General features: G+C 33.4%; 1 protein-coding gene across 1 annotated transcript in view; it reads right to left on the bottom strand.

Moving 5' to 3' along the window:
- Positions 1 to 24048, bottom strand: part of Hk (potassium voltage-gated channel subfamily A regulatory beta subunit hyperkinetic) — a 398149-nt gene extending 374101 nt beyond the window's left edge. The window contains exon 1 of the mRNA XM_072534383.1: positions 24021 to 24048. The gene's annotated coding sequence lies outside the window, so the exon portion shown is untranslated. The remainder of the gene's footprint in view (positions 1 to 24020) is intronic.
- Between the last annotated feature and the right edge of the window lie 1011 nt (positions 24049 to 25059).

Here is a 25059-nt window from a genome sequence, read left to right as displayed (position 1 = left end):
TGAGACTAATAAACTTTGCAAGCACCAAAAACATGATAGTTGGAGGAACAAGATTTCCCAATAAATGATACACAAAGGAACAAGGAAATTCCTGACAACAAAGCATTCTTTCGACCTCATGGATGTGAGAAACTACCGAGGTTTATAGATAGTGACCACTTTCTTGCAATGGCAAAAATCAGAGGAAGAATTTGAAACCTAAAGAAGGATAAACATATAAAACAAGACAAAATTAATGTTGATAATCCGCGCATTGCGCAACCGTTGCGAGAGAGTATAGGAGACAAATAGATAAGGAAGTAGAGAGCCTGAAAGCGGGGGAAAATGTAGAGGAATTGTGGACAAAATGTAGAAACAAAATAACTCAGAAGGCATCGGAAATATTGGATAAAACCAAATCAGTTAAACAAAACAAATTCTTTAACGAGGAGTGACAAGAAGCAACAGATAACAAAAATAGAGCATACCTAAACACAAATGAATGGATAAGAGGGAAAACAAAAGTGGATGTTAGACAAGAAGTTGCAAAATTGAAATGGAGATTTGCCGGACACAATATAAGACAAAAAGAAGACCGATGGAACAAAATTCTTATAAGTTGGAGACCGACCGTGGGAATATAAACGAAGTAGAGGAAGGCCCCAAATGAGATGGGCAGATAATATCAAGAAGCACGTGGGCTTTAGGTGGATGACTGTAGCGACAGACAGAGAAGAATGGAACTGGATTGGGGATGCCTATGTCCAAAGATGGACTGAAGAAGGCTAATTAGATAGATAGAAGCACAAATGAAGCTAGATGCACAAGAAAAGCAAAGGAGGAATATTGGACCTTAAAAAGAGAAAAAAAGATTACATAGAAGAAAAAGGCAATTTGAAGAAAAGCAGTTAGAAAACATAGAATAGCTAAGAAATCAAAACGAAACTAGAAAGTTCTACAGAAATGTAAACAAAATAATTAAAGAGGTTAAGCCAAGAATAGGGAGCTGTAAGGGTGGAAAGGGAAATATCCTAAGTGATACGGCCTCAATCTTGAACCGAAGGTTAAATTTTTCGACGAAAAATTTAACGGCGAAGATTATGAGGCATATAAAGAAAAAAGAAAAGAGGTTAAAATAGCTGTAAAAGCAGAAAAAGAAAGGTCATGGGAAAAGTTTGGACTAAAAATGACAAATAATTATAGAGAAAACCAAAAACTCTTCTATGGCGCATTAAAACAGCTCAGACAAAAGAAAGAACACATGATGCCGAATATAAAAGACAAGAATGGAAAGGTAATAACAGAAGAAAACCAAATAATGGAAAGATGGAGAGAACATTTCAAAGAGCTAACTCATACAGACGTAGACAACATAGTGGAGATACAAGAAATTAATGAAGAACAAAAAGTAGAACCCATAACAACAGAGGAACTAGAAAAGGCAATTGAAAGAGTTAAATTAGGCAAAGCACCAGGCAAGGATGATATCACCCCGGAAATGATAAAATTCATGGGAATAGAGGGAGTGGACAGCATGAAAGAACTAATGAATGATATCATAAAAAGAGCAGAAATACCACAGGACTGGAAGAAAGACATTATACTACCAATACACAAAAAGGGCGACAAGAGAAACTGTAATAATTACCGAGGTATTACTATATCAAGTATTCCTGGGAAGGTATTCGCAAGAATAATAGAAACAAGAATAAAAACCCAAATAGAACCAACTATGGAAGATACACAATGTGGATTCAGGAAGGACAGAAGCACGCAAGACCACATATTCACAATAAGACAAATAAGTGAGAAAGTAATCAATAAAAATAGAGAAATACATATATGCTTTATTGATCTGGAAAAGGCGTTTGACAGAATACAAAGAAAGGACGTATGGAGGACATTAAAGGAAAGAGGAGTTGACAGGATAACAATTGATGTAATAAAGGATATGTACAATAATAATACAAATACGGTGAGAACCAACAACGAGGAATCCGAAGAATTTACTACAAGTCAAGGCCTCAAACAGGGATGCGTGTTGAGCCCACTGCTGTTCTCAGTGGTACTGGATACAGCAATAAAGAAAGCCAAGAGAAGAATGAGAAAACTAATATTAGGATACTGGCAAATGAAACAGACTCAACTATCAGAGCTTCTATTCGCAGACGACATGGTTTTGATAGCAGAAAACAGAGAAGACCTTCAGAACAACCTTGAAATCCTAGAAGAAGAACTGTCAAACATAAATATGAAAATAAATACAGAGAAAACAAAAACAATGATAATTTCAAATAAGAGAAAGACACACGCAATACAATTAAACGGAAAACAACTAGAACAAGTGGAACATTTTAAATACCTAGGAGCAATAATTGAATCAAACGGTAAACAAGACATGGAAATAAATGAGAGAATGGGACGAACAGGAAGCTTATTTAACACTATGAAAACAACATTTTTGGGAAAAAAAAGAAATACCGGAGAAGGTAAAAACGGCAGTCGTTAAATCAGTAGTTAGACCTACAATCATGTATAATAGTGAGTCATGGACATTGACTGGGAGACAAAAATCTCGAGTCAATACTATGGAAATGAGGTTCCTGAGGAAAATAGCAAACAGAAAGAGGACAGACAAAATACGAAACGAAACAATCAGACAAAACCTAAAACTAGAACCAATAAACGAAAAAATAGTAGAGGGGCAACTAAGATGGTTCGGACACGTGTGTAGAATGTCGAATAAAAGATTAACAAAACGAGTGTTTGAAATGAGAATGCAAGGGAAAAACAAACGAGGAAGACCAAGAGTTAGGTGGGTAGACGAAATCAGAAAAGAAGTTGAGAAGAAAGGATTGACATGGGAAAGTGCACGAAATCTAACACAAGACCGGATAGCATGGAGACAACAGTGCAAATCTTAACCCCACCAGCCTTACACCTAACGGTAGAAAGGCTTAGGACTAAGTAAGTAAGTAATTTAACGGCCATTATATGGAAGAAGCAGATTTACTTCTTGTCTTGCAAAATGAGGCTATATCCTGTGAATGGGCATGGACAAATGAGGACTAAGTCGACCGAGATGGAACGGCTCGATATTCTAAAAATTTCGTTCTTAAGGGATCTCAAGACACCGTCATTTATTAAAATAAAACTTGGGTGAATGTCGGACAGAGAGTTATCAAAGAATGGAAGGACCTCTAAGTGACTTCAGCCAGAGATGCGTTTATTACGGGGTTGTCAACAAGCCTAAAATAGCCGACACAACGAGGTGCCTGATTTGTTATGTATGCGGGTAGTAAATTGGGCTTTGTAGAATATACTGCTTTTTGGTTTTTAGCTAAAGAAAACTCAACGGACTATCATGATAAGATGCATGGTTCTATATTTGAACAATGGTTTAAGGAAAAGCAGCTTCCTAGTCTTTCTTTTATCAGTACAACAGAACATGCTGTAATGATAAATAGCTCCTCGTAGCATTCGAGGAGAGAAGAAGTGATTCCGACACGACCGTTTAATAAAGATCAAATTAAGACATTGTTGCTGGAGAAAGATATATTTTTTAAAAACGATTATTTAAAATCAGAGCTTATGGAAATCGTAAGCACATTCAAAGAAGAGTACATAAAATATTAAATCGACGAGACGTGCAAAGAGAAAAATGTTGCCATTCTGAGACTATCTCCATATCATTGTGAGTTGAGTTCAATTGAAAAGGTATGGAGTCAAGTCTAAAGACATATTTCCTCAATTCACATGGGGTTTAAGACCGCCGCAATGGAAAAAAGAAAAAGCAAAAATCTTGGGTTAATGACGGGTTATTGGACGATATTGATCCTGTGGTAATAAATGTGACGGTTGACAATGATACCGATGAGAGTAATAGAGATGATAGCGAAGATAAGGATGATGCTAATATGCAGTGAGTAAATTATATGATAATGTGGAAATCGGTGGACATAAAGTGCCAATTTAAAAAAGTATGTAAGTGATAGTCCGGCAAAAAGTGAAAATTTAAAAATTATTCCATAAATGCAATAATTTCTATGTGGGAGAAACCGAAAGACCACTAAGTGTCAGGATAAACGAGCACAAAACATACGTCAAACCTGCCTGGTACAATGATCAGAGAGTACAACGGAAAGATGTATCAATAAATATTAGTCAATACAAAAACAATATTAGAACATCCCAGTACACTCCAATAAAGGGTATCACAACATATTGCAATTTTTTTATGCTCTTTAATATTTACTTTCCATCGTGATTTTACATCTTGCCATAAAAGAATGTACACTTTCTCAGAAGTATTTTTCAGAAACAGCAATAAATGGTGATATTTTACATAGAAGTGTTTTTTTACATACATATATAATCGTTCCTCTTCTACCATTAGGTGTCGAGGAAAAGTGTGTTTTTACTTCCTTTAAAAAAACGTTTTCTAAAATGTTTCATAATATTTATCATGCTTTTTTGACTACACTACGTTAACTTAAACATGGGAACAACTTTATGCCGAAGATATATGTCGTCATAAAAAAAGTTTACACTCTCTTAGCGGCATATTTCGAAAACAGTAATACCCTATTTACTGAGAACTTTGCTATAAAAAGTGTAAAAAGTGAGTACATTTTTCCAATCCCAAGACTGAAAACGTCTCCTCGTAAAATACGAGCAAAAATATTCAAATGCCGGAAAAAAATCTCTGTCTCCCGGATGTAATATTATAGGTTAGGGATATTGGATTTTCAACTCGGAAAAATCTTTTAGATGCTCTTCAAATTGCTATTTATAGACTTCTGGAGAGGAAATAATAAAAGACTTAGACGTATTATAAAACTCTATCAGTGAACTCTTTATCTACTATTTAATATTCTTTGATGATATATTATTAACCATTTTATTAAAATTTCCGTAATGAAATTAATCTACACAAAACTAAAATTTGTTTCAATTTGTAAGCTTAATTGCTCAAAACATATTAGAAACTTAACAGTTATTAGATACTATCGATCCATCGAAAAAAAAAATGATAATTAGAGCAAGCTATCCAATAAACATTTCTTAGGTTGGAAGGTTAAGAATTTTAACACCCCATCAAGGTATTATAAAGATAAAAAGGGAAAATTATCAAGTAGAATTGATGAAAAATTAGAAATATAAATAACAACTAAGATACAAAATAAATTATTTGAGTAAAAGTTGGAGTATAGGTAAGACCATACTCTAAAAATATTTTCAAATATACAGGGCCACCCATGACGGAGTGGAATAAACCTATCTTTTTTTTAATGGAACACCCCTTATATTTTTACATTTTTGGAAAGTGGCGTTTAATATACAAATGAAATTAAATGTAAAATAAAATATTTACTTAAATTGTGGCGAAAAAGCTAACAAAAGTAAATAATAAAAAGCTTCTCGTTCACCAATACTTAAAGAAGACCACGTTGCTCAGTTTGGGAGCTTCATTGGGAGTAGGTAAGGTTATAGATAATAGAAGTAATAAAGTGTGAAATTGTCAATTTTCAAAAGTTGTTTTTTATTTAAATAAACGGAAATTCCGCAATTTTTTGAAAATAGCTTAAAATAATGTATATTTTCATAATTTTCAAAAAATTTTCCCCAAAAGCGCGTGGCTGTTAGCCCAACCGGAACCCATTTATATTTTTGACCAGGGGCCTGGTCAAAAATAATTTATTTCGGCCTATGTTTAGTACTCAGTATAAGGATGGCCATATACAACTTTTTTACTAGCCCGCTTAACACTGTGACTGCCACACCAAATTCACCATAAGGGTCCTGTGCGCCACACTAATTTTTTTATGAAAATGTATTTAAAATTGTTCATCAACATACCTTAGATACGTTGCTTAAATAATTTAATTATATTTTTTGTAGTTTGACTAGTGTACGAAAAATATACACGTGGCCTGGAAAAGCATTTTTTATTCTACGCCGCGTGTATAAGTACGAATACACGGTCTAGACTTGTCGTATCTTGTCTAAAATGGTAGCGTGACGTTGGCTTGTATTTGTTAGTTCAACTCTAAACGTTGCATCGTGCAGTTCATTTATTCCTAAAGGTAGTTTTTCTTGCATAAGTGTATAAAATGTCATGATATGAGAGAGAACAGGCCCGGCTTCATGCATTATGGGATGAAATATCAGATACGAGTAATGATAATGATGATCCATTTGAGAATGAGTTTGAAGAGGATTCTGACTACAAAACAGAGAGTTCACGTAACAGCAGTGGCAAACCAACTAAAAGACCTTGGATAACGACTAAGGGTAAGTTTGAATAAAGATCAATAAATAAATATAGGGCCGTAACTGATAGTTTATATACTTATACATATTTGCCAATGAAATAATAGTTATATGTTATAAGTACATAAAGCATGTTGTAATTATTTTATTATATCAAAATGAGCTTGTGAGAGAGGGTAGAAAATTACAAGGGCAATAAGGTCATGTTTATGTGCGAATGATACAAGATGTTATGTACGACTACATTTGAATGCAAATTTATTTATATTCTATTGACATGCTGGTACATTTTGTTTTTTTTTTATTCAGATAGCGATGAGTCAGATAATCAAGATTCTTCAGGGAAGGAAGAAAATACGGGGGCTGAAGAAGTCCTAAACATGAAAAATGAAGAAGAATTCGCCTACTTCAGACTTTTTGTAGGCGAAGAAATTATCAGCATTATTGTCGAATAAACCAACATATACGCAAATCAGGTGATTGTGAATAACATCGTTGAAGAAATCATCGGTCCATCTTCAATACTGCATAAATGGAAAGACACAGACGTGACTGAAATTGCTTTTTGGGGGTACTGATTTGGATGGGTCTGGCCTATAAACCTAAACTGGCTGATTATTGGAGAAATTCGGATTTATACTGGTCAAAAGCTGCAGGATATATGTCTCGAAATAGATTTGAAATTTTATTGCGTATGTGACACTTCGCAAATAATGATTTATGTCAAGCAGAACACAGACTGTACAAAGTTCAGTCCCTAGTAACTTTGCTAAATTCCAAATTTAAAAAGGTTATAGTACCAGACGAAAATATCTGCATGAATGAAATGATGGTACCCTTTCGCGGGCGTTTAAAATTTTGCCAATAGGAAAGAAACATAAATTTGGAATCAAACTCTTTAAGCTATGCCTCAATGGGGGGTATACGTATCACTGCAAAATTTATTGTGGTGCGGACAAAATTGATGGCATGTCTGTGACAACTAAAGTTGTATTTGAACTTATAAACGAATGTCTCGATAAAGGAATGACATTGTACACTGACAACTGGTACACCAGCGTAGAGCTAGCTGAAAAGTTACAAAGCATACAAACGCACCTAGTAGAAACACTACGAAAAAATCGGAAAGATATTCCGAAAGAAGTACTGGTAAGCAAACTGAAGAAGGGTGAAATTGTAGGAAGAGAGAGAAACGGCATTGTCATTTTTAAATGGAAAGATAAGCGCGATGTCCTGATGATTACCACTGAACATAAATTAAATTTTATTGATGTTCCAGGTAGAATTGAGGTCAAAAAGAAGCCGGAAACTATTTTGGCTTATAATAATGCAAAAAGTTTTGCATTATTAATAGGCTTTTAGATGGAGCATTAAATGGTACAGGAAGGTGGCAGTTGAACTACTTACTGGAACAAGCATAGTAAATGCTCATTATTTATATAATAAGAACAAAACTGTACCAGAAAGAATAAGTATAACAGATTTAAAAAAAAATTGTGCTTGAAACTACTTTCAAAAGGTAAACAAAGTTATACTTCCCACAACACACCGTCGGAACATAAATTTATTCAAGCAAAAAGTCGGTGCGTAATTTGTTACCAACGAAATAAAGATGACCATGGACGACAATATGCAATAAAGAAAACTAAGCAAGTTACCACTAAATGCCAAGTCTGTGACCAAAAATTTCTCTGCTTAGAATGTTTTTTTGATAAGCACAAATTTTTCCAAAATAGTCATTTGAGTATAATTTAAAATATGTGTTATTATTTTATTTTATAGTGTATTATTGCATCTATTGTATCTATTATTAACCACAATAAAAACTTTTACATCAAAATTAATTAGCGTTTAAGTTATAAAAAATCTACTATAATTCAACTGCTAATAGAAAAATGACGAAGTATTTTTTCCCAGGCTAAGATCATTTTTAATTTGCCCTAGGCCACGCTAAGTTAAATCCTATTAAAATACACGTAAAGTGTGCTCCTCTGGAATACACATGGCCAAACGATCTTTACTGACTGTGTATATGTAAATATACACGTGGCGGTTTGAACTCAGCCACTGTGTATATTTTGGTATACACATGGCAGTCAAAGTGTTAAGGTTTCCCAAAAAAATTGCGCTTTTTCGAGCCAGCCTAATGACACTGGCCCACATTCTCAATTCTCTACAACCAACGACTCTATGCGTAATTTATTAATTATCATTTTCAAGATGTGCATTTTATACCAACAGCTAGGTAGTAGTTCGTGTTCCACGGCTGGTGTCCCTGCTATCCTTTGTGTATCGATGCTCTGAATGCCCGGCGAACATCTCTCATTATCAGCGGTCCCTGCCTGATACAAGAACTAAAAAACTCATACAGATTATTGAAATTAATTTTCTGTTATTTTATTCTGTTCTTTTTTTGCTGTACATTTTTAATTATGTATATTATTATATGAATATTATTCATACAATGTAATGTTTTTTCTATCAATCTAATCCCACCAACTTTAATGTCATATCGTTCAGGTATCTCTACAAATAGAGGAATTGTTTTGATATTTTATTATTGTGAGTTTTACATTTTACGTAAATTTTGCAAACACAAATAACAACAGTATCTATACTAAATAATGAAAACAAGGCAATTAATTAAATAAAAATAACAAATATTATACGGGATTTTAGTTCGTCAATATAGAAATATAAAAGTAAACACAAATGTTTACCGTTGGAAATGAATTTGTTATTTTCCGAATACTCTACACAAAGATCAATACACTTTGCCTGAATTTGAACCAATTTTCTAAGTACTGTTTGTTCTCCGAACGAAGCAAATTGATGCGTTTTAAAATGTTTCGTTAAATATAAGGGAAAAACAATAAACACAATGTAATTTTTGAAGAAAAGAAATTAAAAGAAGTTTTAACCTTAGCCACTTAAAGTCCATTCCTATTCGATTGTTAAATTTCCGAAATCCAGTGGTCAAAAAACTATGTCATTGGTTGACACTGCTTTAAAAAGCTATACTGCTTAGAAAATCAGGGAAACACTTTTTTTATACATCTATAACTTTTCGAGTAAAAACAACTGTAACTGTTTGCGTTGATAAATATGCCGTTCTTCAATAAACTTAACTCTGTTAACATGTAGACCAGGGAAATAAAGTTTTTTTCGTGACACTGAACCGGCCAGGAAAACGGCAGTTATTGTGAGTAGTATCACCAGATACGAAACAGTCGCGTCAACCCTGGGTACCGAGTTTTGGTAAACTCCGTCCACTCTCAGATACCCAAAGGAGATTTGAGTTAGTACATAGGCTCAAGCTTCTTATCACTTCTTGAATAACCACACTGTAATTCAGACAGTACATGCGCTTATATCGTAGTGGTAAATTGACGGACTGCTTATTGGAAATTTTTTCTATTTTAAGTGTGAAATTTAAATAACTGTGCTATATTTTTAAAAATGGTAGAATACACGTATATTTGTGAAGGGAGTTCATCTAAGACCGGTCAAGGAATATCATTGTTTAGATTGCCTAAGGATAAAGTAAGGGATCTAAGTTAAAAATAGACATTTTATCTAATATTTAAATTCCAAATGAATATTTTACGTTGTCAATCTTGCAATTGGAAACTGTTTAATCACTAGACTAGGAATTTCTAAAACTTGGTTTAAAGATATTCTTGTGAAGCTATGTCTTTGTGGCATCTTATGCAGTTTACTATTTTACTTGAGAAATAAGCCACAATTTAAGTTGGAAATGAAATTTATTTGACATTTCGACCATTTGATATTTATTTGACTTCCACTTCAGAAATCGTTTTCAAAATACGATTTTTGATAAAAATTTTCAAAGTGGAAGTCGAAACGTAAAATAAATTTCATTTCCAACTTAAATTGTGACTTATTTCCCATGTAAAATAGTAAATTTGTTTAAAAAGTTCAATATTTCTTTATTTTACAGAAAGAATCTTCTGTATTATTTTGTTGGCTTAGCAGCAATATTTAAATTGTACTTTAACTATCGTTATTTTCTTCTTTGCCCTTTTTTTATTTGTGATCGAACTTGGTACTTTCTTACTATTATTACTATATTTAATATTAAACTCAAGATATAGAGAAGAAACAATTAAGGTGGTATGGGCATGTTCAACGGATGCCAGCAACAAGACTCCCCAAAAAAGTAGTAGAATGGCAACCGATAGGTCGACGGAAAAGAGGAAGACCCAGATTAGAATGGCAACACGGCGTAAAGAAGTCCATGAGCGAAAGAAATTTAACAACAAACGACTGCAAAGATAGGAAGAGATGGTGTTTAGGTATCGGACAACGTCGAAAGACGTTCTAAACCGATGTATATATATACTATGAGGTAAACAAATAGCTGAACAACTAGAACAATTAGCACTCATCAATGTGCATCCTGAAATTTCTCTAGATGTTGATGCAATCATAGAGCGATTTGCTAAATCGAATAGGCGAAAAGAATACATTTTTATAAAATTATATAATATTTACTTTCCTTATAGTATTTTTAATCACTGAACTTTTATTTACCACTCGTTGCCGGCTGTTGCTGACAATTCGTGAGAAAAATTTCAATACCGAGTAAAAAAATATTTCACTCAATCAATAAATTGATTTAAATAAAATGCTGTTTACACTTATTCTTAAGGTTTCTTCTTCATTACGAAACGGTGGCTATAACTACAGCAAATTGCTCTTTATCTTGAGCTGTTCTTAGTATCGAATGTGTATCCATGCCTGTACAGTCTCTTACATTCTTCAGCCAGGAGCTTTTTTTCTTCCTGGACCTCTTTCCCCTTTCATTATGAGTCATAGAAAGTTGTATTTTTCTTCTCTGTAAATATGTCCTAGATAACTCGTTTTTCTGTTGTTTACAATATTTAGTAGTTATCTCTTAGTCCTCATTCTTCTCAGCACCTCGTTATTGGTCACGTGCTCTGTCTACGAAATCTTCAGCATTCTTCGAAAAACACACATTTCAAAGGCTTCTGTACGCCTCATACTTGTAATTCCGAGAGTCCATGTTACCACTCCGTAGAGCAATAAGGAATAAATGAATGTTTTTATAAATTGATATCGGATATCCAACGATAAGATAGAGTTTATTAGGAATGTTAAATTCATTCATTAATGTTTACACTTACATTGAGTTATTGCATTAAAATTACTTAAGTTTGGTTTATACTTATTTATCCTTGGTTTGTTCTTGATTTTGTAACTATTGGATAGGTGGGTTTAAATTAATTGTCTTTAGTTTAAGTCTTTAAACCTAGTTTAAGTTGACAGTCCTTGATTTTTCAGTATTTATATTTCAAAATATACTTAGAGAAAGCCTTGACTACATGGAAAAGAAAATGCGAAGGCATGGGAGTACCGGTACAGAATGAATACCTATATACGTTAAGCTTTGCAGACGACCGAGTAGTGATTGCACAAGACCAAGACAACCTCAGCTACACGATGAAGAAATTACAAGAAGAATATACCAAGGCTGGCCTAGATATTAACCTCGCGAAGACAGAGTACCTATCTACAAGTGAAGAAGACATAGAAGATCTACAGATTGATGACAACGTAACAACCAAAGGAAAGGATAAATTCAAATACTTGGGGTTTATAATCACGAAAAAGGCAACAACAGAGGAAGAAATTACACAAAGATTAGGACCAACAAGAACAGCAATCCGACAACTTAACTCAGTATGGTGGCATAGACACCTAAATATGAAGACAAAAACACAGATTTATAAAATATTAGTGCGAAGAATCATAAACAAGAAAAACGGCAGTAAGATAGTAGCAACAGAGATGGAATGCATGCGATGATGCTGTAGAGTAACAAGAATGGATAGGAGAAGTAATGACGAAATAAAGCAAAGAACATCAATAGAAACAGACATACTAACATATATAGAACAAAACCGAATAATGGAAGAGAATAACCGAATGGAGCCCCATAGGAAGTAGGAAAAGAGGACGACCCCGAAAATCCTGGAGGAACGAAGTAGACGACGCCATGAAGAAGAGAGGCCTAAACGATGGAGAATGGGACGACAGAGAGAGATGGAAACGGTTGAGCGGGGGAACGCAGTGAATTACTGTCATATACCGCTTAAAATAATTATTGAGAAAATGGTTCCCTTACATGAGGCACAAATCATATCAATCGTAAAGGTGCAAAAACCTAAATCCTATATCATAATCACCCTTAAGATCCATGACCCCTCCTGACAAAAATTTCTGGATCCGCCACTGGAAACGACATAAGGAGAATAGAGCATAACTGGATGCAACTTGCACAAAACATAATTTCCTGAAGGCATATAGAGGAGGTTTATTTCCAGCAGTGGAAGCGAGTGGATGGATGTTGATGATGATAGTAATGATCTGATCCATAGTAAATTGGAATACTGCTGGGGAACAAGGTGTTCCATATATGTAAATCTAGTGACTGAAGAATCTCTAAGTATATATTTATGGGCAAATAACTTTGATTATTTAGAATGTACGAATTTGATTGGGCTTTTCTCTCATTAGAAATACTTCTATGGACCAATATTTAAATATTTCGTAAATTAATTGAAGTGTGCTTAAATTACGAATAGTTCTGAAAATAATAAAAACGCCCTGTACTATATCTATTCTCGTGCAAAGCACAATGCAACGTCCTCTTGTCGTCGCCACCACCATCTCAATGACATTGTTCCAGGCGTAAAGGAGGGCGCCGAAACGCCATCATATCATATTATTCGACGTCGTTGAATGTGCACCAGGTGTAGGACCTTGTACGACCCAATTCCGCATCCAGCCTACTATCATAGTCGGCTTTGACATAAGAATCGAGTAAAAATTCAAGAGATTTCTTGTTGAAAACGCTGCTGGTGACAGGAATAATATTTATAGGTCTACTTTATCTTTCTTTATCTTTCTAATGTGCTTGTAACTCTACTGAGAAAGAAATGAAGGCGGGTAAAGACTGTATCGCTTAAATTTATTAGAGCTGTGTGTATTACTTAAAAATATTACCAAGATCTTCATTATGTACTCAACTATACTTCTTTTTCTTATATCTGTTTTTATTATGTTTTTTATTAATTGAAAGCAAAAAAAACTAATGTGCTGTTTTATCCAGAATTTCATATTAAATGTCTATTATATATATACGAGGCGTGTTTTTTAAGTAAGTACCGTTTTGGAATTAAAAAAAGACGTGCAAAGATATGGCAATAATTTTACATGAAAGCCTGTACCTTAATCTACATTTCTACATAATTTCCGTGAATATTGATGCACTTGTCATAACGTGGCACCAGTTTTTGAACACTCTCCTGATAAAATTCTGTCGCCTGACTTGTTAACCACTGCATCACAAATGTTTTAACTTCATTATCGTCTTGAAGACGCTGACCGCCCAGGTGTTTCTTCAAGTGCTGGAACAAATGGTAGTCGCTGGGCGCCAGATCAGGGCGGTATGGAGGATGATCTAGAGTTTCCCATGTAAATGATTTGATGAGATCTTTGGTCTGATTTGCCACATGTGGACGGGCATTGTCATGCAGCAAAACGATACCCTTACTCAACTTGCCACGTCTTTTGTTCTGGATTGCACGACGCAGATTTTTCAATGTCTCACAATAAGACGCTGCATTGATTGTCTCATTACAAGGCAGAAACTCCACTAGCAATACTCCTTTTCTGTCCCAAAAAACTGTGCACATGATTTTCCGGGCAGAAATTGTTTGCTTAAACTTCACTCTTTTGGGTGATGATGAATGTCGCCATTCCATGGATTGTTGTTTCGATTCTGGTGTGACGTAGGCCACCCACGTTTCGTCACCAGTAACAATTTGGTCTAAAAAATCTTCACCTTCACTGTGGTACCGCTCAAGGAAAGTCAATGCACTGCCTAAACGTTGGGTTTTGTGCAAATCCGTCAACATTTTTGGAACCCAACGTGAACACAATTTCCGGTAATTCAAGTTCTCGGTAACAATGCGATACAAAACACTACGAGAATACTGAGGGAAGCAGTCGGACAATGATGAAATTGTAAAGCGTCTATTTTCTCTCACCTTTTCGTCCACTTTCTGCACCAAATTTTCATTAACGACCGAAGGACGCCCACTCCGTTCTTCATCATGCACATTTGTGCGGCCATCTTTAAATGCTCTCACCCATTTCCTTACCATTCCATCACTCATAATGTTTTGTCCGTAAACTTCAACGATCTCACGATGAATATCGATCGGTTTTACGCCTTTAGCACTAAGAAATCGTATAACAGCCCATACTTCACAATCAGCGTGACTCACGATTGTTGGAGGCATCTTAAACACTGGAGTAAACAAGTATACAATGAAGAATTAGACTGTAATGGCGTCAGTGCGTAGACAAGATATGTAGGTAACCAGCGCTCATGCGCGGAACGCCGACCGTAGCGCTGTGGCGGCGGAATCGCAAAACGGTACTTACTTAAAAAACCTGCCTCATATATATATATATATATATATATATATATATATATATATATATATATATATATATATATATATATATATATATATAACTAGTGAGAGGGATATCATGTTTTCGGTCAAGAAATAAAACGATTCTATTATGTCATCGAATTGGATATTTCGCTAATGTTTGTTAGCTTCATCAGAAATGCAAGAGTGGAATCATTCATTAAATCAATTAAAAATTAAACTATGTAGTGTAATTTTTAAAGTCAGTTCGTCAATGTTGATAAAATTATTATGAAAAAACAGAAATACAAAATTACAATGAACGTAGAAAAGTACAGAAAAATCAGTCATCTACAAAACACTACACAAACACATATTCTAGATTGATTGATTTATTCACTACATATAGAACAAATACGATGTGTTTTAAGAGAAGAAGAGAGACTTTCTATAAATTAGAACTGTACTATTTTTTGAGTATTCACAATGATGATTACGTTATAATTATTTGAAGGGTTTTATTTTAAATAATACAATTTTCTATTTTTATTTTTAAATATTTTCAAAAGACTGTAGAAAAAATATTGTGTGCAAAATATAAATTGTTTTTTTTTACTTGTGCAACTGCCACTCCGTCTGACGGCTTGTATTAACCTTCCGTTACTCGCGCACGGTGTGTCAGACCGACTCTGTAAATAGTTTCCAGTAGGTAAATCTGATTGCAGTGAGGATTTGGAATTGCTGCTCCGTATTCCTACCTCTTCTCAGCCGTCGCTCAACTGTGGGTGTAGTATATATGAAGTGTAAAAAACAACATTGTAATTTTAATTAGTAGGCAATTATTAGGCATTAGGTCCGGTACACCAGGTGTGAGTATTGTGCACACATTTTTGTGGTTTGTATTAGACATTGAAAGTTTTACTCTGTTAGGTGATATAAGTTCTCTTTATTATTTTCAATGTTTATATATTTGTATATTTATACATATACAGATATGGATTACGAGAAGGAGAAACAAAGATTATTAAAATTATTTGAGAAAGTATCGACCGACGACGAAATGTATGAAGATGGTGATGAACAAAATGAAATTGACCATGTAGTGATACTGACCATCTGAATGTAGTGATACTGAACAAGAATTTGGGGATGATCAAACAGAAGAAGAAAATGTTAGTTTCAAAAGGGAGCCGTACTTTATAGGTAGGTAAAGATAAATTAACAAAGTGGAAAAAATATTGTTCACCGAAGAATTTAAAAACACGCAGTACCAATATATTTGTACGATTGCCAGTTATAAAAGAATTTGTTAAAACTTAATCAACACCTATTGACATCTGGAATTGCATTTTTGACGAAGAAATGCTAAAGCTAGTTGTTGACTGTGCAAATATAAAAATGGAGCGTGTTACAAATGAATTCAACAGACAAAGAGATGTGAAACCTACCGACATTGCCGAAATGAAAGCCCTAATTGGTCTTTTATTTATCTTATCTTAGATTTATCTTGCTGGTATTACAAAAGCAAACCACATGAATTTAGGGGATCTCTGGAAAACAGATGGCACTGGCACTGAAACTTTTCGGCTTGTAATGAGGAAGCCTAGATTTTAATTTCTATGCTAGAAAAATTTAACAGCAACATTAAAAAATACAATTTTTATTCTGCTTATGTTACCATTGATGAGAAACCAGAAGATTTTCGAGGAAAATGCAGTTTCAGGCAGTACATTCCTAGCAAGCCGAATACCAGACACTCAGAAGTGTACGTCGGAAAACAACCAAATGGCCCTGTTCAAGTTAGTACAGCGACCGAAGACGTAGTAGAAAGACTTTGTGAACATATTTATGGAACTAATAGGAATTTTACTCTGGATAATTGGTTTTATAGTGTCCCTCTAGCTGATAGCCTTAAATCAAAAAAATTAACTTTAGTGGGTACAATTCGAAAAAAAAAAAACAGTTGCCATTAGAATTTGTATCAAATAATGGCCGGTGCATTAGCTCTTCAGTGTTTGGTCGCTGTGTTGTTTGTGATTGGCGGAAAAATACGAAAACAAAACATTATTGCCAAATATGCATAAAATATCTATGTTTGGAACATGTTACACCATGTGTAATTTATATTATGGAAATGTTAATTATTATTTGTTATTTTTTTTTAATTTACAAGTTTTTGTATATATTAATGGATCACTATGAAAACTAGCTACCTTTTCATTAAAGTAATATAATGTTGGAATAAACGCATATTTACAAAATTATATGATCATATATTAAGTAAATAAGATAATAATAATACAAATTTAATGAGTACAAAAATTATTTACGTCGATATTAATTAAATAAAATAAAATAACATTCGCTTTTTTGTTGTGTACCATTTCCTCTTGGGCAACTAATCCCCATGCAAATGTGCATCAAAGGACTTGGAAATCATTGTTTGTGTGGTGTTAACTGGCGAATAGCCTTTAATATCTCCCCAGTTTGGTTGAGAGATGGCCAACGGATAAAGCCTCGTTTTGGCCTAGTCCACTAGTGTATAAACTGTTTACTTTAGCGCTCAACTCACACGACCATTTATTTTAGAGACACACAAGACGTATTTGATTTTTGGCTTGTTTATTTTGACAACTTTTTAACTTTATGATAAGCAAGAAAACTTTTAATTATTTTTCTATTGTGTCTTGTTTTTCTTCGATTATTTTGTCTTTTTCACTTAATGTTTAAATTATTTAATATAAAATGGACTAAGAAGCTTAGAAGTGAGTGCATCTGTATAGTGAAGATGCCTTAAAACGTATGCTGCACCAATTTAATATAACCGCCAGAAAATATAACATGTTAATTTCCCCAAAAAGACAAAATGAATGGTTTTAAAGCAAAAAGCTCAAAACAGAAGTAGAAGATCAAGTGAATAGAGCAAACAGAGCCGCAGGTTGCCTGAATAAAACAACATGGAGAAATAAAAATATTGAAAAAGAAAAGAAAGGCAGAATTTACAAAATATTTATAAGACCAATAATGGCACAAGGGGTAGAAACACGACCTGACAAAGAGAGAAACAAAATAATGCTAGAAACAGCAGAGATAAGAACTCTTTGTTTACCCCTAGAGATATACAAAGTCTATATGCAAAGAGATCATCAAGGACTGGGTTAGAAAGAGCAAAGTAGAATAGAACGACCATATAAGCCGAATGACAACAAATAGAGAAGTAACTATGGCGAGAAACGACTCCCTAGTAGGAAGACGACCAGTGGGATGAACACGAAAACGATGGAATGACAACTTATTGAAGGCACATTGAAAAACAGAGTTATATCTACCTAAAAAGAAGAAGAAGGAGATATTGAGATAAATTTAAAAACAATAAATTTCTGACTTTGGCTCCAAAATGTGCATCAGTTTCATCAATAACCCCTCTTCATTCCATTTGAATCTCTGTCCCCGAAACATGCTTTTAAAATGTTCAAATAGTCAGTATTCGCTGTAGGCCAGAATTGGAGTGTCCCGAAGTCAATTCGAAGTACAATTCGTATTTTTTTCTTCTAGCGCCGTTGTATAGTCCAGATCAAAACACGTTTTTTCTTATTTTTCTTCCATTAAATGCACAAATACCGCTATATATTTTCAGCTATTGATAAGTATTTAAAAATACGGCAGCTAAAACCTTGCCTGCTGATGTCTGTTGGTCTTTGTCACTTTAAAAAAAAAATTCACCCACAGCTGTTTACTCACGATACTGTCTATTAAACTTCCTAGTAAATACAGTGAATGCAAGTTTCATCCATTGTTACATATCGAAGCAAAACCTCATATCGTTCCCTGTGCTAAAAGAGTTGCAAACAGTCGTCTAAATCGTCAGCGCCTTGTATTTTTAATCGACTGTGACCAAGCGAGACACCAACTTTAAATGCCGCTTTCTCCTTCTCAAATACCCATGTAAAATTGTGTATCCATATAAGATCTATAACATATAAGTGTATAGACATAACAGTAATTTATTTCAAAACTGACAGTTCTCGGTCATACATTCTCGAGAGAAAAAGAGAGAGAAAATATATCTTACGTCTCTCTCTTACCCATATCCTACATATGTAATGATTTTGTCGGTTCACTCCCGTACAAATTTCCAACGTCGAACGCTCGTATAGAAGTATAACTTCAAAAGTTATCTGGACAATAAATTGTGTTAATTGTAGTTCGTTATTATGTTGTAGGTTATTCCGAAATCAAAAATATATCCTAAATATTGTTGTTTAGTGTAGGTTAAAGACATCGATATTAAAAGATTTAATGAAATCGGAGAGTATGATCAGTATGATGTTTAATGTTTAAAAACTTAGTGCGAGAATATAATATTTGATGCAGAATTGAACATTTTAATTTTTGTAATGATAAAGATTTTTTAAAAGGTTAAGATTAAGTAAACCGGCAGTGATCTATATTCTGAGAAAATATTATTAATAGTTGTTAATAAATGATTATAAAAATAGGTATATAAACATTTTCATTTACTTGGTTTAGGGATTCAATATTTTCATAATCTTGATAATTAAAAAATATATTAAACAACCTTTTTCAAGGGATATTGGTGCTACTGATTTAATTATAGTAGTAGTGGATTCCAAAATGAAAAATAGCACATAGTACCTAGGTTGTCAGATTCTTTTAATAATTATAACATACATTCAATTATATATAAAAATACTCAGAGTAAGTATACAAAATATCTAGAGTGTAGTACGAAAGTTTCAAAACTTTCAATAAATCTTCTATTATAATATATGGAATATTGATTTTAAATTCTGACAATTTCGTGATACTTCGTGGATATGTTGTTCTAGGTACCTACCAGGTAGGAATAAATAATTCCATATTCTTAAAGAGAAGTTTAAATGAAGATAATAGAAATGGGTTCTCACAAGGAGATTCTGATTATAAAGTAAAGCCATTTTTAAGAAGTCCACTAAACAATCCAATTTCTATAATGAATTTTATTTTAGAACCAGATATGTAACATAACTTTTTATGTATGGAAGAGAAAGTTTAGGTACTATTTCATCCAGTGGAAGTGGCTGTAAGGTTGAAAAGATTCAACCGTTCTAACCTACAGCAACATTTTACGAGTATAACCTAGCGAGAAATTAAAATTAAGACAATTTTGAAGATGAATTGCTAAATGAAGACATTACTGAACTTTTTGAAGTTGACTATGTTTGAGCTAACCTTATATAATATGTTAGTGTTATGGTAAAACCTGAGAAGAATCATTAAACATATTTTATTTTTTTATTAGTTATTAATTTTTTTTTACATAATTTAATTTATTATTGCCACCACGAATTTTATAATCAAAAGAGATATTAAAACATTATTATGATTTCTTTGACAGTTAATTAAATATTGGTGTGTTATGAAATAAATTTGACATTTATCTTACAAATAAGTAACAGCAACATAATTTAACGTGAAAAGACGGATACATTTTATTTTATAAATAAATGTCTATCCTTCAGATAACTATCTGTCAGATAAGACAATATTTATCTGGAGGTGAAAAGACCGGCTCTCTCATGCAAGAAGTTTATTATTTTAAAAATGTAATTTTCAATTCATTTGAAAATTTTCTTGATCCTAAAAAATTGGCTGCGAATTTGGTGATCAGTAATAAATATAATACAAAACTCGAGCTTTCCCAACAAATAAATTGCTTAACTAGAATTACGCTGGTTTTATACGTAGATCGATTTCATAAGACGATTTACCCAAAAATTTTAGCTACTCATCAAAAGTGACTTATTTATTATGAAAGTTGCCAACAGATTAAAATATTATTTTGTTGTCGTCCTAACCTTAAATAGGAGGAAGACAGAAAAAATTAAGTGAAGTGATTGTAGATGCAGCTGATTGGATCCCCATCGCATGGTAACGGACAAAATCGCTAGTTGTTTATAAGTACAAAATACTATTTAATCTTTTGCATATTTTATTACATATTTTTATCAGCAAAATTATCAAAAGCAGTTGTTGGATAGAATATCTGTATCAATGAGTGTCCCGAAAAAGACTGTTTTGCTAATTGCTCTGGTCTAAATATTTATAAGGCAATATTCTCCGTTCACAAATTGTTGAGAGCACGAAATGTGCCTCAAACTCATAAAACGGTCGTAAATCATAGGCGTTCCTGAGGTGTTTATTCATTAAATAATAATATAATGTTTTAATACTGTTATATTTTTAACCATTAACAATTTTGTAAATAAGAATACCTTATCTTTTTGGATGTTTCAATACTAATCTTCGCGTTTAATCACTTTACTAGAAAACCTGAAATTCATGTCCGAAGGTACTATTCGTTGCAGGATAATTAGGATGGAATTCCCCAGATTTTTAATAATATAATGGGTATAAAGATGCTGGCTTTGGCCATGTGTCTCATCTGTTCGGTTTATATTCGAAACTGCGTGAGTGATTTTTATTCCATATACCTACGAACATATACGTATTCTTCGCTCGTGCTCGTTTTGTTGGATTGTTTGTGATGGCTTCATCATCAACATCATCAAGTTTTACACCGGTACTGTTGCGTACAGTCAGTAAGTCTGTATATTCACCAAGAGTGAAGACTACTGTCCTGAATGTTCACGATGCTCTGGTTTCTCAGAATCCCACAAACACTGTTCGCAACATAGTCGAACGTTTTGCCAACATGACTGGCGTAGGAGAGTCAACTATATATAGGTTCCTAGCAAAAAGAAAAAAACACGGTACAGCTAACCCAAATACAAATGAACACTTAAAGTGAGGGAAAAAGCCTATTGAAATTGATAAATTTGCCAAAAATGGTATTCGAAGCAAAATTCATGGATTTTTTTTTTTAGAAATACCAAACCTAAACAAAATTTTACAATAAGTTAGAGACGACCCGGATTTGCCTCATATCGGATGAACTAAATTGTGGCAAGTTTTAAAAGAATTAAATTTCCGGTGGGAGAAATCAGACCGAAAATCACTTTTGATTGACCGGGAGGAGATAATATGTTGGAGAAGAAATTATCTAAGATCCATACGAACATTCCGGGCTGAAGGGAGGCCAATCTTCTAGGATGAGACGTGGGTAAACTCAGGTCATACTCTAAAAAAAATTTAGTCAGATAAAAATATATTAAGCTCCAGGCAAGCTTTTATGGAAGGTTGGTCTACTGGTATCTCCCCACCTTCTGGTAAAGGCAGTAAATTAATAATTTCTCAAATTGGTAGTGAAAAAGGATTTGTTAAGCATGGTTTGTTGGAATTTCAGTCCAAAAGCACAAAAGACTATCACGAGGAGATGACAGCTGATGTTTTCGAAGAGTATTTTGAGCAGATGATTGAACTTCTTCTTCTTTAAGTTCCATCTTCTATCGAAGGTTGGAAATCATCATGGCTATGCGGACTCTGTTGACTACCGCTCTAAAAAGTTCTGCACTACTGCATTCAAACCATTCTCTTAAGTTTTTAAACCAGGATATTCTTCGTCTTTCCACATTTCGCTTTCATTGGATTTTGCCTTGCATAATAAGTTATAATAATGCGTATTTTTGCCGTCTCATCACATGTCCTAAGTACTCAAGTTTTCGTTTTTTGATAGTATTGATAATGATTGATTGATAATTGGTAATGATACTATTTCCGCCCCATTTCCTATCATTCTAGTTACTTCCACGTTTGACATTCTTTGAATCCATGATATTCGTGAAGATTGAACATCACAGTCCTTAGATTTCCACCCTACCACTGCGAAATAAATCCAATTGAACTCATTTGGGCACAAATGAAAAGTTATGTGGCTAGAAAAAATACGTCATATAAAATAGAAGTTGTACGTGAATTTTTTTACGAATCTTTACAACATATTACAGAACAAAACTGGAAAGATGCAGTAAGACATGTAATAGAAGAAGCACAAAAAAATGTGGGATCTTGATTACATAATTGATGCGACCGTAGAGACACAACTGCTAATTATTAACCCTCAACACGACTCGGATTCCGAAGTTGATCCTATTTATTTTGAATTTGAATAGTTTTCTAATCGTAATTATATAAGGTAAGTAATAGTAATAGGAAAGGAGCAAAATGTCGCCTGTCAAAATATTCAATGTGTTTTAAATGTATCCATTTTTTTTAAATCCTGAGAAAACTAAAAAGTATTTTTGAAAAATTTAAAGGCAAAATGAAATATTTATTAGAATAAATAAAAAGTTCTTTCGCATGCAATATTTTCAATTAAAAATTATACTATATTTTCTCTTTGGCGCCTTTCCCCTTAATTAAATAAATGTATGTTTTACAAATGGCAAGAAACTTTTTATTTTTGAATAAAATAAAGAAGTTTTATTAAAAAATACAATTTACATAAGTACAATTTAAAAAATATATTTATTTAGTTCAAATAAATGTTTTAATCATATACTCTACAACACTGGTTGGTCATCTGTAAACATTCAAAATACCCTTCTAATAGGATTATAAGGTATTGTATTCCTTCAGATACAAGGTGGGTTAGTCGAAAACATCTTAAACTGTCAGTTTTAGGTTGTTTTTTACTATTATATCGTATTACCTATCCTCTCTGTATTTCAGTTCTTTAATTAGGGTTAAACTTCTAGTGAGCAATCGACAAATTGTGAACCGATTATAGTCAGCTCGGTTATGATATATACTGCAGAAACAAGATTCAAGTATTACAGGAAAATTACTATGAAACAGACAACAGAGATCAGGCAAAGGTGTACTCGGTATAGTCGGTTATAGTAAATATAACCGACTGAATACTTAACATGAGGAAGACATGAGAAATATGGGAATACGTGCTTGGCGGAGAAAGGCGATGGATAATGACGACTGGAGAGAAATTCTTGAGAAAGGTAGGATCCACGCAGCGTTGTAATGCCAGAATGATGAATACTAAACAGAAAAAAATATTCGAACAGTGACATAAGTAACCTACATAAAATTTCATACAGTGCATACTAGTAAAAATCACCAAACGGTGGACGAAATATATTAAAGCCAAGAAAAAGATGAAGAGATAATACGTGTAATCTTATCAAAAAAGTGTCATGAAGAAGACGAAGAAAAAGAAGCTTATAATTATTGTATTTTTGCTTAAAATATCTACTTATTACTATAAATTATTTCTTCTTGTTCTATTATCTTTTATCTTCAGTTCTAGACTAAATATTTGTACCAAATAACAAAAATCGACAACAAACACAAATTACTACATACCAAAACAATGCTAACCTTCACAGCGTTTAGTCGGAACAATTTTAAAAAGATTCTAGGATCAAATGTGGAGCGCTCTATTGTTTGGATAATCTACTTGGATAATTGCCAGAAGATGTCGCTCGAATGATCAAACGCTGAAACTTCTGCCAAATAGAAATAACTTACGGAAAACTAAATGCACTGCTTTTGCATGTTTTTTACTTCAAAGAATGCTTTAAAATTAATAGATACATCATATATATAGATAGATATATCATGATGTTTGTCATTACCTACAAAGTTATCCAGTATACAGACGAACATGTAAATTAAGGAACAATACTTTAGTTAAGATTTATTAATTCACTATCTTTATTACTTATTAAAAATTGGTGCATTTTATAGCAAAACTCATATAATAACAAAATATTTTTTGGGTCCTTAGACTGTAGTTTACAATTAATTATTTCAAAATTTCGCATATAACTGCGGCTTCTTCTTCTTTAAGTTCCATCTTCTATCGAAGGTTGGAAATCATCATGGCTATGTGGACTCTGTTGACTGCCACTCTAAAAAGTTCTGCACTACTGCATTCAAACCATTCCCTTAAGTTCTTAAGCCAGGATATTCTTCGTCTTCCCACATTTCGCTTTCCTCGGATTTTGCCTTGCACAATAAGTTGTAATAATGCGTATTTTTGCCCTATTGATAGTTAATGTTATTTACGCCTCATTTCCTATCCTTCTAGTTACTTCCACCACGTTTGACATTCTTTGAATCCATGATATTCGTAGGATTCTTCTGTAACACCAAAATTCAAAGGCGGCCAACTTATTCAGATGGACTTGTTTTAGTGTCCACGCATCCAAGCCATAAAGAAGAGTAGAGAACACGTAACATCGAGGCATTCTCAGGCGTAGTTCTAACCTTATATCCCGACAACAAAGAAACTTTTTAAGTTTAATGAATGATGCACATGATATTTCAATGCGTGTCCTAATTTCTTTGGTTTGGTCTACATCTGATGTTATCCATGTTCCTAAGTATTTATAGTTAGTAA

Source organism: Diabrotica undecimpunctata, chromosome 6 (assembly GCF_040954645.1).
Source record: "Diabrotica undecimpunctata isolate CICGRU chromosome 6, icDiaUnde3, whole genome shotgun sequence".
NCBI classification, from domain to species: Eukaryota; Metazoa; Arthropoda; class Insecta; order Coleoptera; family Chrysomelidae; genus Diabrotica; species Diabrotica undecimpunctata.
Note: the sequence above shows the minus strand (reverse complement) of the source record. Positions and strands in the feature narration are given on the sequence as shown.